This window comes from Lepisosteus platostomus, unplaced genomic scaffold, assembly GCF_059453375.1.
Source record: "Lepisosteus platostomus isolate fLepPlt1 unplaced genomic scaffold, fLepPlt1.hap1 Scaffold_46_H1, whole genome shotgun sequence".
Taxonomy (NCBI): Eukaryota; Metazoa; Chordata; class Actinopteri; order Semionotiformes; family Lepisosteidae; genus Lepisosteus; species Lepisosteus platostomus.
The window spans coordinates 402,331-429,492 of record NW_028291666.1 but is presented as its reverse complement, the minus strand read 5'-3'; the positions used below and the strand labels follow the sequence as shown (position 1 = coordinate 429,492).

Here is a 27,162-nt window from a genome sequence, read left to right as displayed (position 1 = left end):
TCGAGAATTCAATTGTTATCCCAACCAGTTGATATCAATTTAATTCCTAAGAGTTATGTACTTGTTTTCAGTATCTAATGTAGAAGTTATAACCAGGTTCATTTATGAAATGGTCTAAATGAATGATATACTGAACGTATGTCCTCTTGATATGTGTAACACTTTGTAACTGACTGAATATATACCTTTTGTATTCTGATAACCCTCTCGATAAGATCTGTTCGTTTTACATGCATATTCTATGTATTGTAACGCCCTCGCCTGGTGGTGAGGAGGAAGCTCCCCCAGGCACTCGTAGTACCGCTGGGCATGCTGGGAGTGGTAGCCGGAGTGCGGCCTAAGCGAGAGAAGCTCGCCCCACACCCAAAGTCTGTCAAGGCCCTGTGCATCCTGTGGGAGGCCTTGGAGGTAAAGGACGGGGTGCTGTGCCGGGGGTGGCGGGTACCCTCCAGTGGCGAGGTACGGTGGCAGCTGATGTTGCCTTGGTCGCTCCGCGGGGCGGTGCTCCGAGCAGTGCATGGCCAGCCGGGCGTGGGGCACTTCGGCGGTAAAAATACCCTGCAGCGCCTCCGAGGCCATTTTTATTGGGGTCTTTGCCACCGGGACGTGGAGCGGTACTGCCGAACGTGTGCAGTGTGCGTGGCGCAGAAGGGTCCCCCCGAGCGGTCTCGGGCCCCCCTCCAACAACACCAGGCGGGGGCTCCTATGGAGCGGGTGTGGGTGGACGTTTTGGGCCCGTTTCTGCGCACCGAGGCCGGGAACCTCTACGTCTTGGTGGCCATGGATTATTTTATGAAGTGGCTGGAGGCCTTCGCCCTACCGGACTAGAGTGCCCCCATGGTGGCCGATGCACTGCTGGAGGGGATGTTTGCCAGGCTGGGGGTGCCGGAGGAGTTACATAGTGACCAGGGGCGTAACGTCGAGTCCCAGGTCTTCGCCAGAGTGTGCCAGCGCCTGGGGATCACAAGACGCGGACCACACCGCTGCATCCCCAGAGCAACGGGTTGGTGGAGCGGTTTAATCGTACCCTCACCACCCAGCTGGCCACCCTGGTGTCCCGGCACCAACGGGACTGGGACCGCCACCTCCCCCTTGCGCTCTGGGCGTATCGGACCGCGGTCCAGGAATCCACCGGGTGCACCCCGGCCTCGCTCATGCTGGGCCGGGAAATGTGAACCCCGGTGGACCTGGTCTACGGCCCGCTGCCCGGAGACGGGTCGGCACCGCTGGCTGGACCGGACTACGAGTGGGACCTGCGGCAGCGGATGCAGCAGGTGCACAGCTTTGCACGGACCCACTTGACACAGGCGGGGGTCCGGTAGAAGCGGCACTACGACCTGCGCTGCAGGGGGCCTGCCTTCCAGCCCGGGGACTCGGTTTGGGTGTACAACCCGTGCCGCCGCAAATGCCTCAGCCCTAAGCTGGCGCCGTCGTGGGAGGGGCCCGCTGAGGTACTCTGGGTGGTGGGCGAGGTCTGCTACCATGTCCGGTTGCAAACACGGGGGAGAGTGGTGGTCCTGCACCGAGACCGCCTGGCCCCCTACCGACCCGGGAGGAGGAGCCGTGTGGGGAGGCTCTAGAGGACCAGCCGGGGCTGGAGCCGGCCGATAGTGGGGCATCCGTGGGTCGCCAGCCGTCACCGTGGCGCAGCGGCTGCTCACGCAGGGTTCCACAGCAGTTAGCCGAGTATGAGTACAGCCTGAGGGGGGTTTTCGACGTCGGCGAGACACCAGACGCTTCAGGTTTTTAAGGAGTAAGAGTGCAGGGGGTCTAAACCTGCAATCCAGTGTGTTGAAGTATTTCACAACACTACCCCTAGCACATCTGGAAATAAATCCTCATAATGATTATTGCCCTGGGCATGTACCAAAAAATCACTGAGCATATATATATATATCACTGTGTTGAAGCTAGAGACACAGAATAAGTGCAAACACATCCTAAATACAGTGTTCCTGCACCTTTGACCTCATCCAGAATGTATCATTTTTTGAAAGGGATTGCTGTCAGAATGCACAACTGAATCCCAAACAGAATCTCTAGTCAAATATGATCATTTGTGAAACAGGCAAATGAGTCTCTCAGGTGCCCATTGCTCATTTTCAGACACAATTATGCAATACTTTCACATGCAATACACATGAACATGCAATACTTTTCAGCTGCATTTTGACATCCGGACGGGGAGACTTTATCATTTGAACGTGAAGCCAGCCTTAAACCCTCTGAGGCGTGTCTGTCTGCCGGCACGTATTTTGTCAAAGGTATTTATTTTTTTTAACGGAGAGCGACTTTGAAAAGGTTTCCGCAGCCACGTCGCACGCCGTGTTAGATTAAAGGAGGAATGCGGCGATGGCGAACTCGCTGTAGTCGTGGCCGAGTGGTTAAGGCGATGGACTCGAAATCCATTGGGGACTCCCCGCGCAGTTTGGAATCCTGCCGACTATGGCATCTGCCGCACGTCTCCTTGTGCCTGCGCGGCAAAGGCGAAGTGCTGCTTCTCCTTTCCTGGTACTATAAAAACGCTGAATTGCTTGGCCCCGCTGCCATGGAAATGAGTTCTTCAGATAACCACACATCTTGCGTTCGCACCTCTGGTGTTCTACTTATGCCTTTGAAAACCTAAAGAATAAAACTGAAAGAACCGACACAATATGTAGGTGCTCGTAAAGCACGCATTAAAGAACTGTTAACAGCAAGGGTTTCAGTGGGTTAACTGAGGAGAAGGCGTGATCGCTAATTGTTGACTTTTTATTTGGTGTTAGAAACACTCTTACTGTGCATGACGTGCAACAAATGTAGCCACAGAAATTGCATCACGCTTTCATGTATGCTATTGCAGACACCAACGTTGCCTAGATATAAAACCGAAATAGCCGTGGGTTTGCTTGCTGGTCGGAAGGATCTCTCTTCGAATCTCTATCATTTGTCAATTGAAGTAAAAGGTGCTGCAATCTGATACGTTCAGAATCAAACCCGCAGCTGTTGTTCGACTTTATTTCTTGACTAATTACAACTGAGTGTCGCATGAGCAGTTACGTAAACTTGTCTGATATATTTGAACACAAATGCGGTTCTTCAATTAAAACTAACAGTACATTGTCAGGGACATTCAGTTCTATACAAACAAGAGACAGACGAGAATATTTAGTATATAATAGACAGAAAGAGGTTCGAATCCTGCCGACTACGTTGTCCACCTCCTGTCGTTGTGTTTCGGCGCAAGCAAAGAAGCGCGCCTGTTTGGTGTTCCTGGTGGTTTTAAAACGCCCAATCGCTTGTACCCGCTGCCTTGGAAATAAGTTCTTCAGCGTCCGCGAATGGCATTTTGCAGCTGGAAGCAGATGTCGACGCGTTTTGCACAGAGCACCAAAAAAGCGTCTTTTTTGAAGGCCCAGGCACTGAGCATTGGTGGTTCAGTGGTAGAATTCTCGCCTGCCACGCGGGAGGGTCGGGTTCGATTCCCGGCCAATGCAGTGGCTTTTGCAGCGAGCGTCTCCATCACTTGCATCCCCTTGCAACTCGCAACTGAAAACCCACTGAAGCTAAGCAGGTGTGAGCCAGGTCAGTACCCAGATGAGGGTGAGCTACAGGGAAAAACAAAGCTTCCAGCTGGAAGCGGTGTTAATGGTGCCGGCGGGGGGGCGCTCACCCTGAGGTCTGTGTGGGTCCCAATGCCCCAGTATAGTGATGGAGATGCTGTGTTGTAAAAGGGCGCTGTCTTTTGGATGAGATGTAAAACCGAGGTCACAGCGCTCTGTGGTCATTCAAAATGACCACCAAAACCTTTGACAAAAGCTCTTGGTAATTGATGGTCTTCAATAATGCTTCTCCTTTAGGTACATTTTAAATCAGCTGAAAAATGCTGTGAAATGGGGGGGCACTTCAGGCCAGTGTAGGATTTGGGTTACAAGAACCATGAAACTGCGCGAGAAAGCCCGTACACTGAATTACACGGCTTTCTATTCAAAGGAGGACAAAAGAAATTCCCTGAGTTCGATTTCTTGCAGCACAGAGAGGAGCACTGTTATGAGGCTGGTTAGCTCAGTTGGTTAGAGCGTGGTGCTAATAACGCCAAGGTCATGGGTTTGAGCCTCGTACGGGCCAGGTCCTTTTCTTCTCTCTTACCGAAGCTGTTAGGTTCCTTTCCGTGGTGAGAGGGGTTGTCATGCAACGCTGCCACATAGTGCTGACAGACAAGAGTGTTGCAGGAGAAGAGAAAAGTGTTTGAAGATTTAAGAGTGTCTTAGGTGGAGCCAAAATCAAGTGTCACAAATGCAAGTGGGAGGATTTCCAATGTTTAATATGGTAAAAATAAGCGGAACTTATCTGCCGGTCCGGCACAGTCTGCCATGCTTTTGTCATATACTGTAAAGTGGTGTCGAACTGGGTGTCGAACTGGAGCCTCACCATTTGCATATGTGAGGCTCCAGTTATACAGTGCCTTGCGAAAGTATTCGGCCCCCTTGAACTTTTCAACCTTTTGCCACATTTCAGGCTTCAAACATAAAGATATAAATTTTTTATTTTATGTGAAGAATCACCAACAAGTGGGACACAATTGTGAAGTGGAACGAAATCTATTGGATTTTTGAAACTTTTTTAACTAATAAAAAAATGAAAAGTGGGGCGTGCAAAATTATTCGGCCCCTTTACTTTCAGTGCAGCAAACTCACTCCAGAAGTTCAGCGAGGATCTCTGAATGATCCAATGTTGTCCTAAATGACTGATGGTGATAAATAGAATCCACCTGTGTGTAATCAAGTCTCTGTATAAATGCACCTGCTCTGTGATAGTCTCAAGGTTCTGTTGAAAGCGCAGAGAGCATCATGAAGACCAAGGAACACACCAGGCAGGTCCGTAATACTGTTGTGGAGAAGTTTAAAGCCGGATTTGGATACAAAAAGATTTCCCAAGCTTCAAACATCCCAAGGAGCACTGTGCAAGCGATCATCTTGAAATGGAAGGAGTATCAGACCACTGCAAATCTACCAAGACCTGGCCGTCCCTCTAAACTTTCAGCTCAGACAAGGAGAAGACTGATCAGAGATGCAGCCAAGAGGCCCATGATCACTCTGGATGAACTGCAGAGAACTACAGCTGAGGTGGGAGAGTCTGTCCATAGGACAACAATCAGTCTTACACTGCACAAATCTGGCCTTTATGGAAGAGTGGCAAGAAGAAAGCCATTTCTCAAAGATATCCATAAAAAGTCTCGTCTAAAGTTTGCCACAAGCCACCTGGGAGACACCCCAAACATGTGGAAGAAGGTGCTCTGGTCAGATGAAACCAAAATCGAACTTTTTGCCCACAATGCAAAACGATATGTTTGGCGTAAAAGCAACACAGCTCATCACCCTCAACACACCATCCCCACTGTCAAACATGGTGGTGGCAGCATCATGGTTTGGGCCTGCTTTTCTTCAGCAGGGACAGGGAAGATGGTTAAAATTGAGGGGAAGATGGATGCAGGCAAATACAGGACCATTCTGGATGAAAACCTGTTGGAGTCTGCAAAAGACCTGAAACTGGGACGGAGATTTATCTTCCAACAAGACAATGATCCCAAACATACAGCAAAATCTACAAAGGAATGGTTCACAAATAAACGTATCCAGGTGTTTGAATGGCCAAGTCAAAGTCCAGACCTGAATCCAATCGAGAATCTGTGGAAAGAGCTGAAAACTGCTGTTCACAAACGCTCTCCATCCAACCTCACTGAGCTCGAGCTGTTTTGCAAGGAAGAATGGGCAAGAATTTCAGTCTCTCGATGTGCAAAACTGATAGAGACATACCCCAAGCGACTTGCAGCTGTAATCGCAGCAAAAGGTGGCTCTACAAAGTATTAACGCAAGGGGGCCGAATAATTTTGCACGCCCCACTTTTCATTTTTTTATTAGTTAAAAAAGTTTCAAAAATCCAATAGATTTCGTTCCACTTCACAATTGTGTCCCACTTGTTGGTGATTCTTCACATAAAATAAAAAATTTATATCTTTATGTTTGAAGCCTGAAATGTGGCAAAAGGTTGAAAAGTTCAAGGGGGCCGAATACTTTCGCAAGGCACTGTACATCGAGTGTCACATTAAATGACGAAAATGAAGAGTTAAAGCAGCTGGAGAGGTTTTCTTACAACTTTTGAGCTGACAGTTTTGGAAAATGTTTCCTTCACGCTGCACTGTACAACATAGGCAGCCAAGAGTCTCCAAAACAATACAGAATTGACAGATAGGAGAAAATTCCCACTCGTCCTGAAGTTCCCAAAATCCAGCACTGAGCGTAAACAAAGTGTCTAAGTAGCGTGGGAATGCTAACCCTAACCCTAGCTGGAGTTTGAGCAATCCAGCACTGAGCTTAAAAAGATGAGTCAAAGTAACGTCTAATCGGATTAGTTTCCTTAGAGCTGGTTCTGAGTTTGCTCAAGAGTTTACCTTTCACAGATGCGCAAAGAAGAATGTTGGGGGTGCACGCTTCAAGGTGCCTTACAGCTGTAGGGAGTGATTCGAGACGATTCGTGGCGTGTGCTCGTTCCCATATACCGTACGACCCGGGGTGCAGTGCTAGGATGACGTACAATACCGCTTGGGCACGTAACAGCGTTATATGCGAGTGCGGGACGTGAGGGTTTTCGTTTGTTCGTTTTGTTTTGCTCTGCTTTGCTTTGTTTTGCTTTCCATCGCGTTGGTAAGAGCGTAAATAAAAAGGCGATTCCTGTGTCTACCACTAATGTAAGAGCTATTTCAAGTGCGACGTGGTGCGGCTTTTCAAATGCTTGTGGGCATTTCTCTGTTGTTGATTCTTTTTTTGTGTGTAACAAAGTGGCATTTTCATGTCCGGACGGGGAGACTTTATCATTCCGACATGAAGCCACCCTTAAGTCCTCTGAGGCGTGTCTGTCTGCAAGGCTTGTATTTTGGAAATGTTTTTTTGAAACGGAGAACGACTTTGATATAGGCTTCCGCTGGCGCCTCGCGATCCAGGTAAGATTGTAGCAAGAACGCAGCGGCGGTGGGGCTTGCTGTAGTCGTGGCCGAGTGGTTAAGGCGATGGACTAGAAATCCATCGGGGTTTCCCCGCGCTGGTTCCAATTCTGCCGACTACGTTGTCCGCCTCCAGTCGGTGTGTTTCGGCACAAGCAAAGAAGCGCGCCTCTTTGCTGTTCCTGGTGGTTTTAAAACGCCCAATCGCTTGTACCCGCTGCATTGGAAATAAGTTCTTCAGCGTCCGCGAATGGCATTTTGCAGCTGGAAGCAGATGTCAATGTGTTTTGCACAGAGCACCAAAAAAGCGTCTTTTTTGAAGGCCCAGACACTGAGCATTGGTGGTTCAGTGGTAGAATTCTCGCCTGCCATGCGGGAGGCTCGGGTTCGATTCCCGGCCAATGCAGTGGCTTTTGCAGCGAGCGGCTCCATCACTTGCATCCCCTTGCAACTCGCAACTGAAAACCCACTGAAGCTAAGCAGGTGTGAGCCAGGTCAGTACCCGGATGAGGGTGAGCTACAGGGAAAAACAAAGCTTCCAGCTGGAAGCAGTGTTAATGGTGCCGGCGGTGGGTCGCTCACCCTGAGGTCTGTGCGGGTCCCAATGCCCCAGTATAGTGACGGAGATGCTGTGTTGTAAAAGGGCGCTGTCTTTTGGATGAGATGTAAAAACGAGGTCACAGCGCTCTGTGGTCATTCAAAATGACCACCAAAACCTTTGACAAAAGCTCTTGGTAATTGATGGTCTTCAATAATGCTTCTCCTTTAGGTACATTTTAAATCAGCTGAAAAATGCTGTTTTGCATTCATGTGTTTAAGTAGCCTGTGGTACTTACTGCATTGTAAGAGCGATTGTGAGTGGTTTTGTTTTCTCTCTTTGACCAGCCCAGCTGCGCCCCACCCGAAGGCAGGGAAGCACAAAAATTGTATGGAACTCATTCATGCTCCTCTCCATGGAAATCTTTAGTAAAAGGCAAAAGATTTGTACGAGATGAAGAGAAACCAGAGTGCGTGGCTGGACAGCTGCAGGAGCCCAGGCCGCCTTCAAGTCCTCTGCCCTGCCGGTCGTGGTTGGCAATGCACCTGGCCTTACAAACGAGCCAGTGGGGCCCGTTCAGCTCCGGGCTCATCGCCTGGAGCTCTCGGCTTACCTGGCAGGGGAGATACCTTGATCAGCCTGTAGTTGGAGTAGTTGGATTGTTTTCTTGTTTTGTGGAAGCAGTGTTTGTTTTGCAGTTTGAGATGGCAACCTTTGGATCCCGTAAGAATGCTGTACGTTTTGAGCTTTTGGATGACCTCTTCATGGATCGTATGCAGTTCAGCAGAAAAGTGTTACAGAAGGAACTTGGCTTTGAACCTCGGCACTTGTATTTCATCTTCGCTCTCCCAGGTCAGAAAGCATTTGAGGTTGTTTTTGCTACCTATTCTCTGTTTGAACAATGTGTGGATGTGTTTGAGGCAAAAAGAGGGAAAGTTCCTGCCCTTGAGAAGATCAACTTGCAGCCTCTGACACAGAGAGAGAGGAAAACGGTGCATGTTGTTATGTTCTCGGAAATGGCAAAGACGGAGGACATTCACACCTGGCTTAAGCAGTACTGCACTGTCCACCATGGAACTGAGGTTAGAGATGTTGACGGTATAAAAACAGGAGCAAGAAAATTTGAGGTTCGCTTGCTACCGGACAATGTAAATGGAGGCTTAAGGCACCTGCCCTCTACAATCCGGCTGGGCGCCTGCAATGGCTATGTTTTTTATGTGGGACAACCAAAGGTGTGTCGGCACTGTGGTGCTGTGGGACACCTGGCATCGTCCTGCACTGTGAAATGCTGCAAGACTTGTGGCAAACAGGGACATTTAGCCTCTGACTGTTCAATGCTGCCAAAGTGCAATTTATGTGGCTCGGAAGGACACGTTTTTAAGAACTGCCCTCACGCCTACGCCAATAAACTCAAAATGAGAAAGGATGAGGCAGTGCTTGTTTCAGCCAAACCGGCCCGAAAAGCCAAAGCAAACAACAAGTCAAACAAAGAACCCTTGTTGGACAAAGAGTCTCAGCCTCCAGCCAGGATCAGTCCTGCTGTGGCTCCGGGGCCGGTGGAAGAGAAATCCACTACGCTCCCACAACCGCAGACTGCACCAGACAAGCACAAGGGTTTGAAAACCCCCGAGAACAGCGAGGACCCCTCCCCCACTCCTGCTCCTCAGAACGAGGGCCAGTGCGGGGCCCCCACCAGTGGAGCGGGTCCAGCGACGATACCCAGGATTCAGCGGAGCTGCTTTTCTCAGACTCTGCAAGTGCTACAGATGCCCTCCTCTCCTCCATCCAGTCCGTCACGGAGGATCTGCAACAGCTGGTGGGTGAGGGGGAAGAGGAGACTGGTGCATCGGCTGCACCCCTTTCCCCTCAGTGCTCCCAGGAGCTGGACTTGAGGAAAAGGAAAAATGACTCTGTTTTCTCCCCGAGCGAGGAGGAAGGAGAGCATGGCGATGGGGACAGCTGGAACCCCTCCACCCCTCCCTCTACCCCCTTCCTTGAAATGGACTCCGTGAACGCTTTTACTGCTGCCACCCTGATGAAGGCTCATTCAGAGGATGGCTGGCAGGAAATTGGTAAGAAGAAAAAGAAAAAAGAAGAAGGTAACAGGTGAGACCGAAGAGAAATGTGTTTTGTAAAGACTGGTTCCACTTTCTTATGTAATATGGCTCTAAACATAATTTCTCTTAACACCAGAGGTATCAATGACAGAGTTAAATGCCAGTGTGTCTTTGATTACCTCCAGCAGAGAGAGGGAGATGTGTTGATGTTGCAGGAGTGTGCTTTAGCCTATCAAGAGAGGTATAAAAGCTTTGAAGATAGGTGGGATAAAGGGCCTTCTGTTTGGTCAGGGGACAATAACAACAGAGCCTCTGGCGTGGCCATTCTTTTCAAAGGATGGGCTTTCAAATTGAAAAGTATTCAGAGGGTCATAGATGGCAGGTTGCTGTGTGTGGATGTGGAATGGGGGACCGTTAACCTGCGGCTAATCAATGTGTATTGTCCTACTGACGTGGGAGGAAGGGTGGAGCTACTCAAGGCACTCTCTCCCCTATTGTTAAGTAGCACAGACGTGATAGTGGGAGGGGATTTTAATTGTATCTTAGAGCACACAGACAGGCAGTCTAGCTCTCCGATAAAATTGGATTCCAGCTCACTGGCCCTGCAAAACTTAGTTCAAGACTTTAAACTCTCAGACACATATAGATGTATATATCCCACAACAGCAGGATATACATGGTCAGGGAGGAATAGCAGCTCCAGAATTGACTCTTGCTTTGTCTCAGAGAGAGTGAAAGTTGTTGGGGTCACTCTTCAGCCTGTCTTCTTCTCAGATCATCAGACTTTAGGGTGTAGAGTGGAACTCCAGGGCGGGACTGTCTTTGGCCCAGGCCTCTGGAAACTCAACACAAAGCTGCTAGAGAACGAGGGGGTAGTATCCCGCTACAAGGAGAAACTATCACAGTGGCTGTCCTTGCAGTGTCTGTACGGGTCAGTAGGAGAGTGGTGGGAGGAGGTGAAGATGAGGACAAAGGTCTTTTTCATGGCTGAGGGAAGGAAGGCTGCTGCCAGACGGAGAGGAGTGCTAGCCAGGAAACAGAGGCAGCTGCAGCGTCTCTACACGATGCTGCACAGTGGCTTCGATGTGCTTGAGGATATCACCCTTTTAAAAAAGGACATCCGGAGCATAGCCGAAGAAAGTAGTCGAAGAGTGCTGTTAAGAAGCAGAGTGCAGTTCTTGGAAGAAAATGAGAAGTGTACTTGCCTCTTTTTCAGGAAAGTGGTAGGCTCCAAGTCTGTCATGGAAAGTGTAGTTGATGAGGAGGGACGAGAGAGAACAGAGCCGAGTGCTATCCTCTCCTGCACCGAGGCCTTCTACTCAAGACTGTACAGCTCTACAGAGGTAAAGGATGAAGAAATTCATTTTTTTACCTCAAAGCTAGAAAACGTTTTGAGTGAAGAAGATAGGGAAGTACTTGAGAGGGATTTGACAGTAGAAGAGCTGAGACAGGCTATGGAGAGCTTACAGAAGGGGAAAACTCCGGGTGCTGACGGGCTCCCTAAAGAATTTTATTGCACCTTTTGGGATCTGCTTCAGGATCCGCTACTGCTCCTATTCGAGGAAAGCTATAAGACAGAATTGCTGCCTGACTCCTTAAGAGAAGGCACTATCTCTCTCTTGTTTAAGAAAGGAGCAAAGAATGACATAAAGAACTGGAGACCCCTCAGCCTGTTAGGCGTGGACACTAAGATCCTGTCCAAAGCCCTTTTCCTGCGCCTACAAAATGTAGTGGCCTCACTGGTAGGGAAAGAACAGACTTGTGGGATAGCAGGACGCCTGATGAGCGACAACCTTTCCTTGTTGAGGGATGTCTGTCTGTACTCAGAGGATCGCTCCTTCCCTCTGTGCATTTTAGGTGTAGACCTAGAAAAGGCCTTTGACCGCCTAAACCGGCAGTACTTAACATCGGTACTTGAGCACATGAAGTTTGGCCCCATCATGAGAAAGTGGATTAACCTGCTGTACACAGGTAGCAACAGCAGAGTAATGGTTAATGGCAATAGATCACGCCCCTTTGAAGTCTGTTCAGGGGTGAGGCAGGGCTGCCCATTATCCCCCTTGTTATTCGTTTTGGCTATGGAGCCCTTAGCCTGTGCCTTGCGCCAGGATCAGGCCATTAATGGGATACCAGTGCCTGGAAGTGGGGGAGGAGAGGTAAAGACATCTCTATACATGGATGACGTCACCCTGCTCCTCTCTGACAATGCCTCAATTAGCAGAGCTCTGCAGTGCTGTGATCGTTTCTCCTTGGCTTCCTCTGCAAAAATTAACAAATCTAAGAGTGAGATTTTTTATCAGAACTGGAGGGAGCCAAAAGAAGGACATGATCTCAGGCTGCAAGAGAAGAGAATTAAGGTCCTGGGGGTGTATTTTGGAGAAGAGATGGGAACAGTAAATTGGCAGAACAAATTGCCAATCTTAAACAAAAAACTGATGCAATGGAAGGACCGAGACCTCACCATGACAGGGAAGCTGCTGGTCATCAAAGCCGAGCTCTTGCCTGTCTTGATTTTTCTGGCTTCTACCTTCCCAATCCCACACCGTGTTGCGGCGGTGCTGAGGAGATTGATGTTTCAATTTCTATGGGGTGGGAAGCAGGAAAGACTCAGAAGGGAAATAATGTACAGGCCGCTACCCTCAGGGGGGAAGTCTGTCCCAGATATTGCTACGAAGCTGCTGTGCATTTTCCTGGCCTCTGTGCTGAGAGGCTTTGCAACAGCACCTGCAGCGCGTACCTGGACTTATTTTTCCAGGCTCTGGGTAGGTAGGGAGGTGTTCAGAGTGTGGGGTGTCAGACCCAAGCTGGATGTCCCACTCTCTGACACATGCCCTGCAATTTATGGGACAGTTAAAAGTTTTCTAAGATCTCACCCAATTGGCCATATTCCCCTCCGAGATGTCAGCGTCCAAAAACTGGAAGATTTCGTTGCACCCCAGAATAATAGGCACACCCCTGTGGGCATTTTAACATCAGCCCAAACAAGGAAGGTGTGGAAACACACATCCTCTAAGTTTCTGTGCAACATTCACAGAGATTTAGCCTGGAGTGTCGTCCACCAGTGCTTACCGGTACGAACTTTCTTGTACCGTAGGGGCCTCACCCCCAGCCCTCGCTGCATTAGGGTGGGCTGCGGCGAGGAGGAGACTGTGACCCATCTCCTGTGGTCCTGTTTTTTTGCTAAGGCCTTCTGGGCACAGTTTGAAGATTGGTTGCAGGCACTCTCGCCCCAATTTACCCTGACCGCTGCTTTCGTCATATACGGCATCTCTCCTGTCAAACTTCCTCCTGACGTGTTTGACAGGATCTGGGCCGTGGTGAACAGTGGGAAAGTCGCCCTGTGGAGACTGAGGAACATGGGGCTGTTCAAAGGCATCGAGGTCCCAGTCAAGGCAGCAGGTAGCCTGGCCCTGTTCATCACCCGAGAGAACTATTACCTCAGAGATCTGTGGAGAGAAGGGAGGGAGGAAGCAGAAAATCTGTGGGAAATAGAGAGCATAGGTCAATATCTCAAGAGACTGTGAAAAACATTATCATGTTTAAGTAAAGAATGTGATTTGCATCAGAAAAAAAGAAATTGTTACTATGTAACTGTTACCGTGTCAAAATGTAATGAGATGTGATCATATACACTGTTTTAAGTATGTATATTAATGTAAAGCTTTCTGATTTGTGATGTCCTGTATTTTATTGTGAAAAGAAAATAAAGTTCTTAAAAATCGAAAAATCAAAATCGGTTCACCCAGGGCGAGGCTCGGCCATTGCACTCCGGCTGTGCTGACCCCTGCGAATTCCCCAAATGTGGGAATCTCGACTGCATAATTTCTGGTAGTGGGGGACTGCGTTAGGACACCACGAGCTGCGTGGCTGCGGAAGGATCCCGGTTCGACAGGAGTGGACGCCGCTGCTGGTTCTCGCTGGCTTTTAGTTAGGGGTCCGGAGAAGCATCTCAAGCTAGTTCCACTACTCCTTCCGGACGTTCATTCCCTTTTCAAAGTCAGTCGTTTTGCTGTAGTCTGCGTTCTTTAGGCTGATTATCGAGGTTAGCCTTTATTTGGTCATGGGGGGCCTCGGTACTGTATGCTGAGTCTAAAGACAGTTTCACCCGTTTTCTGATTGCTCGGTTCTGTACCAGTGCAGACATGTCAAACAGTGAATGGCTGTACCTCTATTGTATCCGTGCTCAATGAATGAAATCGGTAACAAATGAATATATGTCTAGTTATACGAAAAACGAGTGGTTTATCGACTCATCTTCATTTGCAGATTTAGAGGCAGCTTCGATATTCGTTTAACAGACGGGTTTTTTTTTTTGAATATGGGTCACACACATGCCACAGCAACAAAACATCTCTAGAGATGAGGCTATAGATCACCTTTCCATCCTGCAGGTTTTCCTCCCAAAGCCTACGGCACCAACGGCGACCCCTGCTGGCCGGGAGAGCAAAAGCTTACAGCACCTGGTATTCCCAGGCGGTCTCCCATTCAAGTACTAACCAGGCCCAACCCTGCTTAGCTTCCGAGATCAGACGAGATCAGGTGTGTTCAGGGTGGTGTGGCCGTAAGCAAAAGCCCCACCGCCTGACTCGCTACTTGAAGCTGTGTGTGGCGGGGGCTCCGTGCCCCCCGAGCGGGACTGAAGGATCGTTCGTGTGCAACTCTTTGGAAAGGAGCTGCTTTCCAAATCGCATTGCGTGCCTGGATGTTGGCGAATGCGCTCCCTTGTGTTGGCTCGTCCCGCACTGGAGGAGGACAAACAATCTGCACGGAGGAGCACCAGGCAAGTCTTCACCAGACAAAAACCTCCAGTGCACAGCACTCTGGAAACATTTCGGGGCTTTCGCGTGTTTATTTCAGCACGTAAAGCGCACCGGTCCAACACGTCGGCCGGGCGCGTGGCGCCTCCGCCCTCTTGTGGCCTTGCAGCGTCAGAGCAAGAGGCTCCTTCTCGCTGCCCTTCCGCTGTGTTGCAGGGCCCCGAGAGGGAACCCGGAGCGCGCACTTTGTGGGGGGCGGGGGACCGCGTTCGCGCTCTGCCCCCGGTCTCTTGCGCGAGTACTAAATCTCACGGACAGGGGGGCCTCGTCATTGATTGTTACAGGTGAGACGGGGATTAGGAGGAGACCCCGACTGATGGGTAAAGGGAAGCACTAACACCAGAGGGACACCCCCGGCGTCTCTTTTTGAGAGACGCCCTGGGGTTTCCTATTGGCCAAGGAGGGTCGGGACCTCGGTTTGACGCCTCCCCCGAAGGACGGCGCCTGTTTGTGCAGCAGAGTGTCGGCATCAGGAAGCTGGGGCGTAAGAGAGCCACACAGCCCACAGGGTGAGCGCTCCCTACTGGTCCCAGTCACACCTCTTGCAGGAGCAGCAGCAACCGGAGCTTTTCCGGGGGGGAATCTCCCATCCGGGTGCCGGACAGGCTCACACCTGCTGGGGTGCCCCGGGGGTGAGCCCAGTCGAGAGTCGCAGGGCCAGATCTAGTCACCGGGGAGAAACGATACAAGTGAAGGATTGCTCGGCTCTCGGCATTTGAAAAGACCGACAAATGTCTCGTTCCCGCCGGAGCTGAATGTACCCGCATGTGTGGTGTCGTCTTCTTCCCCCGCCCCGCTGTGTTTGCTGTATTGTCTCTGAAGCCGGCCCCCCCGAGACGAGACGGGCTGTTCCTGTGCCCCAATTAACACTTTACAGGTGCCATTCCCCGGCATTGTGGCCATTGTCGGTGCTCACACGCGATAAGATAAGGCGGAGGAGAGCGGGGCATGCCCAGCGGCAGACATTCAAGGAGGGGGCAGTGCGAGGTGAGGTAAGGTGCGACACGCCGGAGCCCCGACGCAGCTAATGCGGAGCACTTGTTGGAGTGGCATCGAAAGGACGTGTGCGCACGGAGCGAGCCTTCCCTGCGGCGGAGCGCGGGAACTTTCTCCCCCCCTCCCGCTGCAGGAGTTGTGTGCACTGCAGCGGTGCCGAGAGAAAAGCACAGAAGGCAGCAGGCTCTGGAGAGCAGGTAAGAGACGGAGCCTTGTGGGCAGGCGAGCAGGCCCGTTTTTTGGAAATTGCTGAAAAGGTTTGTTCGGTGTGTGGCAGGCGCACGTCGCGAGCTTGCGTGGCGATCTGCCGGTCTGGAGTTATGCAAATGAGGCCGAATTGCATCCCGGGACATGCTGCGAATGCGCAACGGCGACTGCAGATGTGTAGGAAACGGCGCGCTCGTTTTCTCGTTTTGCCCACACTTTTGAGTGTTAGTGTGGCGTGTGAGTGTGTGAAAGAGTGGGCCTAGCAGGAGGCGGTGGCGTGCGGGGCGAGGAGGTGGCCTAGGCTGCGCGATTTGTGCTGTGGGTGCGGGCCGCTTGCAGGGGCCTGTTTAACTCATACTTACCTGGCAGGGGAGATACCTTGATCAAGAAGGAGGTTCACCCAGGGCGAGGCTCGGCCATTGCACTCCGGCTGTGCTGACCCCTGCGAATTCCCCAAATGTGGGAATCTCGACTGCATAATTTCTGGTAGTGGGGGACTGCGTTCGTGCTCTCCCCTGATGTGCTTGGTCCAAAATTAGATACGGGAGGGTTAGGACACCACGAGCTGCGTGGCTGCGGAAGGATCGCGGTTCGACAGGAGTGGACGCCGCTGCTGGTTCTTGCTGGCTTTTAGTTAGGGGTCCGGAGAAGCATCTCAAGCTAGTTCCACTACTCCTTCCGGACATTCATTCCCTTTTCAAAGTCAGTCGTTTTGCTGTAGTCTGCGTTCTTAAGGCTGATTATCGAGGTTAGCCTTTATTTGGTCATGGGGGGCCTCGGTACTGTATGCTGAGTCTAAAGACAGTTTCACCCGTTTTCTGATTGCTCGGTTCTGTACCAGTGCAGACATGTCAAACAGTGAATGGCTGTACCTCTATTGTATCTGTGCTCAATGAATGAAATCGGTAACAAATGAATATATGTCTAGTTATACGAAAAACGAGTGGTTTATCGACTCATCTTCATTTGCAGATTTAGAGGCAGCTTCGATATTCGTTTTACAGATGGGTTTTTTTTTTTTGAATATGGGTCACACACATGCCACAGCAACAAAACATCTCTAGAGATGAGGCTATAGATCACCTTTCCATCCTGCAGGTTTTCCTCCCAAAGCCTACGGCACCAACGGCGACCCCTGCTGGCCGGGAGAGCAAAAGCTTACAGCACCTGGTATTCCCAGGCGGTCTCCTATCCAAGTACTAACCAGGCCTGACCCTGCTTAGCTTCCGAGATCAGACGAGATCAGGCGTGTTCAGGGTGGTGTGGCCGTAAGCGAAAGCCCCGGCGCCTGACTCGCTACTTAAAGCTGTGTGTGGCAGGAGCTCCGTGCCCCCCGAGTGGGACTGAAGGATCGTTCGTGTGCAACTCTTTGGAAAGGAGCTGCTTTCCAAATCGCATTGCGTGCCTGGATGTTGGCGAATGCGCTCCCTTGTGTTGGCTCGTCCCACACTGGAGGAGGACAAACAATCTGCACGGAGGAGCACCAGGCAAGTCTTCACCAGACAAAAACCTCCAGTGCACAGCACTCTGGAAACATTTCAGGGCTTTCGCGTGTTTATTTCAGCACGTAAAGCGCACCGGTCCAACACGTCGGCCGGGCGCGCGGCGCCTCCGCCCTCTTGTGGCCTTGCGGCGTCAGAGCAAGAGGCTCCTTCTCGCTGCCCTTCCGCTGTGTTGCAGGGCCCCGAGAGGGAACCCGGAGCGCGCACTTTGTGGGGGGCGGGGGACCGCGTTCGCGCTCTGCCCCCGGTCTCTTGCGCGAGTACTAAATCTCACGGACAGGGGGGCCTCGTCATTGATTGTTACAGGTGAGACGGGGATTAGGAGGAGACCCCGACTGATGGGTAAAGGGGAGCACTAACACCAGAGGGACACCCCCGGCGTCTCTTTTTGAGAGACGCCCTGGGGTTTCCTAATGGCCAAGGAGGGTCGGGACCTCGGTTTGACGCCTCCCCCGAAGGACGGCGCCTGTTTGTGCAGCAGAGTGTCCCCATCAGGAGGCTGGGGCGTAAGAGAGCCACACAGCCCGCAGGGTGAGCGCTCCCTACTGGTCCCAGTCACACCTCTTGCAGGACCAGCAGCAACCGGAGCTTTTCCGGGGGGGAATCTCCCATCCGGGTGCCGGCCAGGCTGACACCTGCTGGGCTGCCCCGGGGGTGAGCCCAGTCGAGAGTCGCAGGGCCAGATCTAGTCACCGGGGAGAAACGATACAAGTGAAGGATTGCTCGGCTCTCGGCACTTGAAAAGACCGACAAATGTCTCGTTCCCGCCGGAGCTGAATGTACCCGCATGTGTGGTGTCGTGTTCTTCCCCCGCCCCGCTGTGTTTGCTGTATTGTCTCTGAAGCCGGCCCCCCCGAGACGAGACGGGCTGTTCCTGTGCCCCAATTAACACTTTACAGGTGCCATTCCCCGGCATTGTGGCCATTGTCGGTGCTCACACGCGATAAGATAAGGCGGAGGAGAACGGGGCATGCCCAGCGGCAGACATTCAAGGAGGGGGCAGTGCGAGGTGAGGTGAGGTGCGACACGCCGGAGCCCCGACGCAGCTAATGCGGAGCACTTGTTGGACTGGCATCGAAAGGACGTGTGCGCACGGAGCGAGCCTTCCCTGCGGCGGAGCGCGGGAACTTTCTCCCCCCCTCCCGCTGCAGGAGTTGTGTGCACTGCAGCGGTGCCGAGAGAAAAGCACAGAAGGCAGCAGGCTCAGGAGAGCAGGTAAGAGACGGAGCCTTGTGGGCAGGCGAGCAGGCCCGTTTTTTGGAAATTGCTGAAAAGGTTTGTTCGGTGTGTGGCAGGCGCACGTCGCGAGCTTGCGTGGCGATCTGCCGGTCTGGAGTTATGCAAATGAGGCCGAATTGCATCCCGGGACATGCTGCGAATGCGCAACGGCGACTGCAGATGTGTAGGAAACGGCGCGCTCGTTTTCTCGTTTTGCCCACACTTTTGAGTGTTAGTGTGGCGTGTGAGTGTGCGAAAGAGTGGGCCCAGCAGGAGGCGGTGGCGTGCGGGGCGAGGAGGTGGCCTAGGCTGTGCGATTTGTGCTGTGGGTGCGGGCCGCTTGCAGGGCCTGTACAACTCATACTTACCTGGCAGGGGAGATACCTTGATCAAGAAAGAGGTTCACCCAGGGCGAGGCTCGGCCATTGCACTCCGGCTGTGCTGACCCCTGCGAATTCCCCAAATGTGGGAATCTCGACTGCATAATTTCTGGTAGTGGGGGACTGCGTTCGCGCACTCCCCTGATGTGCTTGGTCCAAAATCAGATACGGGAGGGTTAGGACACCACGAGCTGCGTGGCTGCGGAAGGATCCCGGTTCGACAGGAGTGGACGCCGCTGCTGGTTCTCGCTGGCTTTTAGTTAGGGGTCCGGAAAAGCATCTCAAGCTAGTTCCACTACTCCTTCCGGACGTTCATTCCCTTTTCAAAGTCAGTCGTTTTGCTGTAGTCTGCGTTCTTTAGGCTGATTATCGAGGTTAGCCTTTATTTGGTCATGGGGGGCCTTGGTACTGTATGCTGAGTCTAAAGACAGTTTCACCCGTTTTCTGATTGCTCGGTTCTGTACCAGTGCAGACATGTCAAACAGTGAATGGCTGTACCTCTATTGTATCCGTGCTCAATGAATGAAATCGGTAACAAATGAATATATGTCTAGTTATACGAAAAACGAGTGGTTTATCGACTCATCTTCATTTGCAGATTTAGAGGCAGCTTCGATATTCGTTTTACAGACGGGTTTTTTTTTTTTGAATATGGGTCACACACATGCCACAGCAACAAAACATCTCTAGAGATGAGGCTATAGCTCACCTTTCCATCCTGCAGGTTTTCCTCCCAAAGCCTACGGCACCAACGGCGACCCCTGCTGGCCGGGAGAGCAAAAGCTTACAGCACCTGGTATTCCCAGGCAGTCTCCCATCCAAGTACTAACCAGGCCCGACCCTGCTTAGCTTCCGAGATCAGACGAGATCAGGCGTGTTCAGGGTGGTGTGGCCGTAAGCGAAAGCGCTGTCGCCTGACTCGCTACTTGAAGCTGTGTGTGGCGGGGGCTCCGTGCCCCCCAAGCGGGACTGAAGGATCGTTCGTGTGCAACTCTTTGGAAAGGAGCTGCTTTCCAAATCGCATTGCGTGCCTGGATGTTGGCGAATGCGCTCCCTTGTGTTGGCTCGTCCCGCACTGGAGGAGGACAAACAATCTGCACGGAGGAGCACCAGGCAAGTCTTCAGTGCACAGCACTCTGGAAACATTTCGGGGCTGTCGCGTGTTTATTTCAGCACATAAAGCGCACCGGTCCAACATGTCGGCCGGGCGCGCGGCGCCTCCGCCCTCTTGCTGCCCCTGCAGCTGCTTCACTTTTCCCTTTAGTTGCCATCGATTTTTTTGTAGTGCTATACATATACGATTGAGGTATCTTAGAGTTCTCCTTCGAAGACCCAGCACTCTCTTTTCTTTTCCCAGTGTTACTCATATCGGACTTTTTAAACCTAAAAAAAAATCGTTTTTTTTTCTTTCAATTATAACTGAAGTTTAAACAACTAGTGTTAAGTCCTTATTTTTCTGTAGTCAAAAAAAGCAAAAATTAACATTCAGGTCATGAAAAACTCAAAAAAACTCCCCAACCACTAAACTTTACCTCCCACCTGAGCGCCATCTTGAACGCCCCTACCACCAGAGAATGCTCACGATTTCGGAAGCTGTCTCCGGGATGTGCTGATTCCACACATCCTGAATAAATCATGATATTCTTAGTTGCTGTAGCTAGACGTTCAAATGAGTTTCATGGCCAGATGGACTGTTTCCTCCAGCGGTATAGTATTGCAGTGAGACAGCACGATGCCTGCAAGACTATGTCACGCTAAACGCCACAGATTGTGTTTGTCCGTTCTTGTCAGTCGTCCCGAAGCCACGGGAAGTGGGACACAAACATGCTGCAATGCTTTCAAGACGTTAGGATTTGTTTGTGCAACATCCAAGAAGAGTACTTGTGGCTTGAATGTGAACTGTACGTGCCCGCCCCCTTTCCTCTGTAGTGCATGAGTTCCTCCCGGCACGCCCTTCGTCATTGTTCTGTCATCTTGTATTTAAAGGGTTGTATTTCTGCTGCTGAAAATAAGCAACGGTTTTCTCACAACGCCCTTTGTTCCCAACGGAGCCCTTGTCTGTCATGAAATTCTTCAAAACCTCAAGCTAGAAGAAGAAGAAGACGACAAATATGAAGCGTTATAGCAACGACATGCCATGACACGATCGATAACGATTTCCATAGGATCCCCGCGGTTGCCTGGCAACCGTCAGCTTTGCGCAGTGGTAGTATCGTAGCCTGTGAGGTTTAGCCGAGGCGCGATTATTGCTAGTTGAAAACTTTTCCCAATACCCCGCTTCCGCCGGTTTGCAATACAATCGGCGAAAGCAATTTTTGACAGTCTCGTCAGAGACTGAGCAAGGTGTTTAAAGACAGATTTGGTCACGGTGATATCATGGTAGAAAGAAACGAGCTTGTTACGTGTCAACAGAAATGCTCTTTAGCTCTTTCAGCTTTATGCAGAGAACAGCGTCTGTCGAGATTACTTTTGTGTCAGCGCGATACGCCGTGTGCTGTCAGTATGATTTCATATTGCTCGTAGCGGCGCCTGGCTTTTGTCTGTCAAACGTTAGGTTGCGCTTCTTCATGCTGCATCGTCGGCATGAGTGGAGCATTTTAAACGTCTGTACTTACTGCGCCCCATAAGAAATCGTTTGTCCCCATTCAAAAGAGATTGTGCGATGTCCTGCAGCGTTCGCAAAGCAAACCTTTGACAGTTTGAAAAGAGGAATTTATTCTGCTTCCTGTGCGTGCAGTAGTTACAAAGTTGAACGTCTTTACACGATCTGCTGCAGTTTTCAGTGGGTGGGCTTTGTCAAATGGCTTGGAAAAACGCACTGTGTTTCGGCTCGGGAAACATCATGAGCAGTGTCCTGCATGTTTTCTGTGTATAGCTGTCTTTTAACGCATACAGAATTCATTCGAAATCATTGATTTCTCCAATTAACAAGGGTCTCACGTCGAGGGCATATTTTTTTCCATTTTACCGTGAGTCAGGCTCAGCTGCACAGAGGAGAGAGCAGAGCAATGAGGTCACGGGGACAGGGGAGTCACACGCTGGCGGTTTGAATACGCGGAAGATCACTGAGGGATCCACAGTATATGGACCCTCCGTGCGCCATCAGTCCGCACTCCGGACTCTGAATCCTGCCATCCGAGTTAAGATCTCGGCGGAACCTGAGGCGCAGTTCCTTCTTAAAACGTAATCTGGTGAGCATTTCTAGAATCGTACTTGTATAGATGCAGCCTTTAATGTGTTGCTAGGTTAAAATTGATGACTTCTTGTATTTCAGTAGGCAACTGCCCTCTTGATTTCGGATTTAATTTCTTTATTACAGGGGCGCTTTTATGAAGACAGTGTCATGTTCAGGTACTTTGCTTGATGGAGGAAGCTCATTTCGGACTCTGTGATCTGCTCACCTGGAAAGGTCTGCTATACTACTACAAGAGAGAAGTAGAGTCTGGAAGAAGGGACAATTTTATGATGCTTTGGAAGATAATGTTTTTTTTTTCTTATACTGAAAATGAAAGGTAGTTGTTTCTATATGGACTCAGTCTTTGGAATTTGTATATATATATTTCAGTGATCCCTCAGCCATTCCTTCTGTATTGTAATTCAATTTCTCTTTTAAAATTCCTTCCCCACTTCTAGGACCTGCAGTTGCTGAACTCCACAATGGCTTCTATTGGAAAGTCTGTGACTGAGACCAAGTAAGTGTTCACTTTTTTATGAAACCATTATTTATTTAGGAGCAATGAGCAATTCTTATATAAATGCAATAAAATATTTATGCTCAAACTATGAGAGAGAAAATTAAGGATAATTTAAGAAATCAGTCTTAGCTTGTTTCTATACACAGATGGTATTATTTATTTTCAAAGGAAACCCGCGAGGATTCCCCTGGTGTGCAAGATGTGCCTGAATACTCTTGATCAGCTTCCTGCTCACTTGAAGAGGGCGTGTATGAAGCACGCCACGGCAGAAAAGATCAGGATGGCCTCTCAACAGGCGAGGGAGGACATGATGAATCACCTGAAGAACGGGGTCATCGTGGATTACCACAGAATAGAGATCGTGTCTGGTGAGGCAAACAGGATAGTGGTTGTAAGACTGCTAGAGTCCTTGGGCCTTTTTGTACATGGGAAGCCTGAAGACACATTGGCAAGGTGAGATATTTTTAATCTGTAAGGCTTCTGTAGTTTCTTTTTGAAATCATTGTTACAACATATTATGTAAAAGCATGTTGAAAAGAATCTACCTGCATTCCAGCGGCCCTGAGCAAGAGGCCGCTGTCCAGGAGGAAGAGATGCCAGAGGCTGCTCTAGAAACTGAAACAGAAGCGGATAAGGAAGGGGAAGATGTGAGCTCTGAAGAACTCTATCAGCAGTAAGACTTTTTATTTTTCAGATGTATCTATTTTTTCTAAAATTCTAATTTGTCTTATAGGTATAAAATGTTTAAACCGGTGTTTTATATCCTTACAGGCCCTGAGTAGTTAAAAAGTATCAGCAGGCCGGAAGAGAGTGGCCCAAGCTGGACTCTATAGAAAGCACTCCCTGGATGCTCCTCTCCTGATTGGATTCAAACAGTAGCTTACCAAGGATCTGGGAGTGGCAAATTATTCTCAGGAGGTATTTATTTTTTAAAGGCATTTAAAATTAAGCAATGGTATCTTCATTGTAAATGTTTTTATTTCTTAGCTTAAAATTCACCCATGTGAAATGATGTCAGCCATAAACATCATGACTCTATATTTCCTACCTGAATCTATTCTACTTAAATTATTACATTATACACAATTTGAGTTCATTTTAAAAAGTAAAAGGTAATGAAAGGAATGCATTTTCATAAGAAAGATAATACCGATATGCATGTGATAATCTTCCTTATATCATGTAGTGCATCATTTGGACACTTTGTGGGCTTGAAATACAAAGAAAATCATGTTCTATGGTACAAGATAAATACAAAACTTAAGCTTTTATTTTAATTAGATTTCTTTATAAAGCATAAGCAATCATTTATTACATCGCTTCTTGAATTAAATCTTTTGACAAGAGGTAAGACTTCTGTTACATTTAAACCCATGTTTAGCTGTGTTTTTTAGATTTAACTGAACCAATTTCTGTGTGTGATAATGTCCTTGAATTCTGACAACATCACACTAAATTACATGATATAAAACAGCTAATGTTTCTAGAGATAAAGTTTCTGAGATTCTTCTAATTACTTTTTATTACCAGGGACAGTTTAATTCACCTTGTACAGTACTGTAAGACCAAGATGCTTTTTTTAAAAGTTATTTAACATTTTATAGAACTTTGTCTACTATGGCAACATGATGTGCTTGGTGAAACTTGGAAAAATACTGCTTGGCCGCTTATCTTAAGATAAAGATAGGATAAAGGTTTATCTTTTGCACCTACCTGACCCCCAGGGAAGGCCAATGCTTTCTAAGTTGATGGTTCCCTACAGTAGACTGTACTTTAATTTCAAAGGTAATGTATATTGACCCAAATCAGTTTTGGAATCCAATCTACTGACGAGATGGAGCACATCCTTTTTTCAGGATTTTAGCATCATACGTTTGGTATATTTAGTCCCTAATGCTGAAAGAAATGATCATAGAACATTTGGACACTTTGTGGGCTTGAAATACAAAGCAAATCATGTTCTATGGTACAAGATAAATACAAAACTTAAGCTTTTATTTTAATTAGATTTGTTTATGAAGCATAAGCAATCATTTATTACATTAATATATGTGAAAATAACATTTTAGCATCATACATTTAGTATATTTAGTCCCTAATGCTGAAAGAAATGATCATAGAACATGACATCTAACCTTACCTGCGGTGTTTTTAATCCCTATTGCTCAATGCACGGTGAAAGCATTCCATACATGTGTCTGACAATGAGGAATGGGCCCCTGAGACAGTCATTTGCCTGTTTCACAAATGATCGTATTTTACTAGAGATTCTGTTTGGGATTCAGATGTGCATTCGGACAGCAATCCGTTTCAAGAAATGATACGTTCTGGATGAGGTCAAAGGTGCTGGAACACTGTATCTAGGATGTGTTTGCAGAGACTGTGTGTCTCCTGCTTCAACGCAGTGATAAACAGATGTGCTCCTTTAATTTATTGGTACATGCCCAGGGCAGTAAGCAGTCTGAGGATTTATTTCCAGATGGCATAGAGCAGTGAAGCAGTGAAGTAGTGCAAAACACTGGATCATTATATTATTACTATCTATTCTACTTAAATTATTACATTATACTCAATTTGAGTTCATTTTAAAAAGTAAAAGGTAATGAAAGGAATGCATTTTCATAAGAAAGATAATACCGATATGCATGTGATAATCTTCCTTATATCATGTAGTGCGTCATTTGGACACTTTGTGGGCTTGAAATACAAAGAAAATCATGTTCTATGGTACAAGATAAATACAAAACTTAAGCTTTTATTTTAATTAGATTTGTTTATAAAGCATAAGCAATCATTTATTACATTAATATATGTGAAAATAACATTTTAGCATCATATGTTTAGTATATTTAGTCCCTAATGCCGAAAGAAATGATCATTTGTTTAACATGCACGGGTCTGTCTCAAAGGATGCAGTACTCCTGAAGGGTCTCAAACCCTACATTTCGGATGCCTAGCTGTATCCCTCACATGTGGCACCTCAGAATGACTTCTAACCTTACCTGTGGTGTATTCAGTCCCTGTTGCTCAATGCACGGTGTACATACTGCATACATGTGTCTTGAGAATGAGGAATGGGCCCCTGAGACAGTCATTTGCCTGTTTCACAAACAGGGACCTGGACCTAGACTTGGCCCGTACAGGGTCAAACCCGCGACCTTGGCGTTATTAGCACCACGCTCTAACCAACTGAGCTAACCGGCCTCACGACAGTGCTCCTCTCTGTGCTGCAAAAAATCAAACTCAGGGAATTTCTTTTGTCCTCCTTTGAATAGAAAGCCATGTAATTCAGTGTACGGGCTTTCTCGTGCAGTTTCATGGTTCTTGTAACCCAAATCCTACACTGGCCTGAAGTGCCCCCCCATTTCACAGCATTTTTCAGCTGATTTAAAATGTACCTAAAGGAGAAGCATTATTGAAGACCATCAATTACCAAGAGCTTTTGTCAAAGGTTTTGGTGGTCATTTTGAATGACCACAGAGCGCTGTGACCTCGGTTTTACATCTCATCCAAAAGACAGCGCCCTTTTACAACACAGCATCTCCGTCACTATACTGGGGCATTGGGACCCGCACAGACCTCAGGGTGAGCGCCCCACCGCCGGCACCATTAACACCGCTTCCAGCTGGAAGCTTTGTTTTCCCCTGTAGCTCACCCTCATCCGGGTACTGACCTGGCTCACACCTGCTTAGCTTCAGTGGGTTTTTTGAGTTGCGAGTTGCAAGGGGATGCAAGTGATGGAGCCGCTCGCTGCAAAAGCCACTGCATTGGCCGGGAATCGAACCCGAGCCTCCCGCATGGCAGGCGAGAATTCTACCACTGAACCACCAATGCTCAGTGCCTGGGCCTTCAAAAAAGACGCTTTTTTGGTGCTCTGTGCAAAACGCGTCGACATCTGCTTCCAGCTGCAAAATGCCATTCGCGGACGCTGAAGAACTTATTTCCAAGGCAGCGGGTACAAGCGATTGGGCGTTTTAAAACCACCAGGAACAGCAAAGAGGCGCGCTTCTTTGCTTGCGCCGAAACACACCGCCTGGAGGCGGATAACGTAGTCGGCAGGATTCGAACATGCGCGGGGAGACCCCAATGGATTTCTAGTCCATCGCCTTAACCACTCGGCCACGACTACAGCAAGCCCCACTGCCGCTGCGTTCTTGCTACAATCTTACCTGGATCGCGAGGCGCCGGCGGAAGCCTATTTCAAAGTCGTTCTCCGTTTCAAAAAAACATTTCCAAAATACAAGCCTTGCAGACAGACACGCCTCAGAGGACTTAAGGGTGGCTTCATGTCGGAATGATAAAGTCTCCCCGTCCGGACATGAAAATGCCACTTTGTTACACACAAAAAAAGAATCAACAACAGAGAAATGCCCACAAGCATTTGAAAAGCCGCACCACGTCGCACTTGAAATAGCTCTTACATTAGTGGTAGACGCAGGAATCACCTTTTTATTTACGCTCTTACCAACGCGATGGAAAGCAAAACAAAGCAAAGCAGAGCAAAACAAAACGAACAAACGAAAACCCTCACGTCCCGCACTTGCGTATAACGCCGTTACTTGCCCAAGCGGTATTATACGTCATCCTAGCACTGCACCCCGGGGTGTACGGTATATGGGAACGAGCACACGCCACGAATCGTCTCGAATCACTCCCTACAGCTGTAAGGCGGCTTGAAGCGTGCACCGCCAACATTCTTCTTTGCGCATCTGTGAAAGGTAAACTCTTGAGCAAACTCTAAACCAGCTCTAAGGAAACTAATCCGATTAGACG

At 49.0% G+C, this 27,162-nt stretch overlaps 12 non-coding genes across 12 annotated transcripts; 6 read left to right on the top strand and 6 right to left on the bottom strand.

The window, feature by feature from the left end:
* Nucleotides 1-2,366: 2,366 nt before the first annotated feature.
* On the top strand, nucleotides 2,367-2,448 carry trnas-cga (transfer RNA serine (anticodon CGA)). The gene has a single exon. It is a non-coding gene; the product is annotated as a tRNA-Ser (tRNA).
* Nucleotides 2,449-3,405: 957 nt separating this feature from the next.
* Nucleotides 3,406-3,476, top strand: trnag-gcc (transfer RNA glycine (anticodon GCC)). The gene has a single exon. It is a non-coding gene; the product is annotated as a tRNA-Gly (tRNA).
* Nucleotides 3,477-7,314: 3,838 nt separating this feature from the next.
* Nucleotides 7,315-7,385, top strand: trnag-gcc (transfer RNA glycine (anticodon GCC)). Its single transcript has one exon. It is a non-coding gene; the product is annotated as a tRNA-Gly (tRNA).
* Nucleotides 7,386-7,873: 488 nt separating this feature from the next.
* On the bottom strand, nucleotides 7,874-7,990 carry LOC148633640 (U5 spliceosomal RNA). The gene has a single exon (XR_015933911.1). It is a non-coding gene; the product is annotated as a U5 spliceosomal RNA (small nuclear RNA).
* Nucleotides 7,991-14,022: 6,032 nt separating this feature from the next.
* On the bottom strand, nucleotides 14,023-14,141 carry LOC148633639 (5S ribosomal RNA). Its single transcript, XR_015933894.1, has one exon. It is a non-coding gene; the product is annotated as a 5S ribosomal RNA (ribosomal RNA).
* Nucleotides 14,142-15,948: 1,807 nt separating this feature from the next.
* On the top strand, nucleotides 15,949-16,112 carry LOC148633638 (U1 spliceosomal RNA). Its single transcript, XR_015933904.1, has one exon. It is a non-coding gene; the product is annotated as a U1 spliceosomal RNA (small nuclear RNA).
* A 637-nt stretch (nucleotides 16,113-16,749) lies between these two features.
* LOC148633637 (5S ribosomal RNA) lies at nucleotides 16,750-16,868 on the bottom strand. Its single transcript, XR_015933903.1, has one exon. It is a non-coding gene; the product is annotated as a 5S ribosomal RNA (ribosomal RNA).
* A 1,806-nt stretch (nucleotides 16,869-18,674) lies between these two features.
* Nucleotides 18,675-18,838, top strand: LOC148633636 (U1 spliceosomal RNA). Its single transcript, XR_015933891.1, has one exon. It is a non-coding gene; the product is annotated as a U1 spliceosomal RNA (small nuclear RNA).
* Nucleotides 18,839-19,475: 637 nt separating this feature from the next.
* On the bottom strand, nucleotides 19,476-19,594 carry LOC148633635 (5S ribosomal RNA). The gene has a single exon (XR_015933896.1). It is a non-coding gene; the product is annotated as a 5S ribosomal RNA (ribosomal RNA).
* A 1,292-nt stretch (nucleotides 19,595-20,886) lies between these two features.
* Nucleotides 20,887-21,028, top strand: LOC148633634 (U4 spliceosomal RNA). The gene has a single exon (XR_015933932.1). It is a non-coding gene; the product is annotated as a U4 spliceosomal RNA (small nuclear RNA).
* Nucleotides 21,029-26,152: 5,124 nt separating this feature from the next.
* Nucleotides 26,153-26,223, bottom strand: trnag-gcc (transfer RNA glycine (anticodon GCC)). Its single transcript has one exon. It is a non-coding gene; the product is annotated as a tRNA-Gly (tRNA).
* Nucleotides 26,224-26,436: 213 nt separating this feature from the next.
* On the bottom strand, nucleotides 26,437-26,518 carry trnas-aga (transfer RNA serine (anticodon AGA)). The gene has a single exon. It is a non-coding gene; the product is annotated as a tRNA-Ser (tRNA).
* Nucleotides 26,519-27,162: the final 644 nt, after the last annotated feature.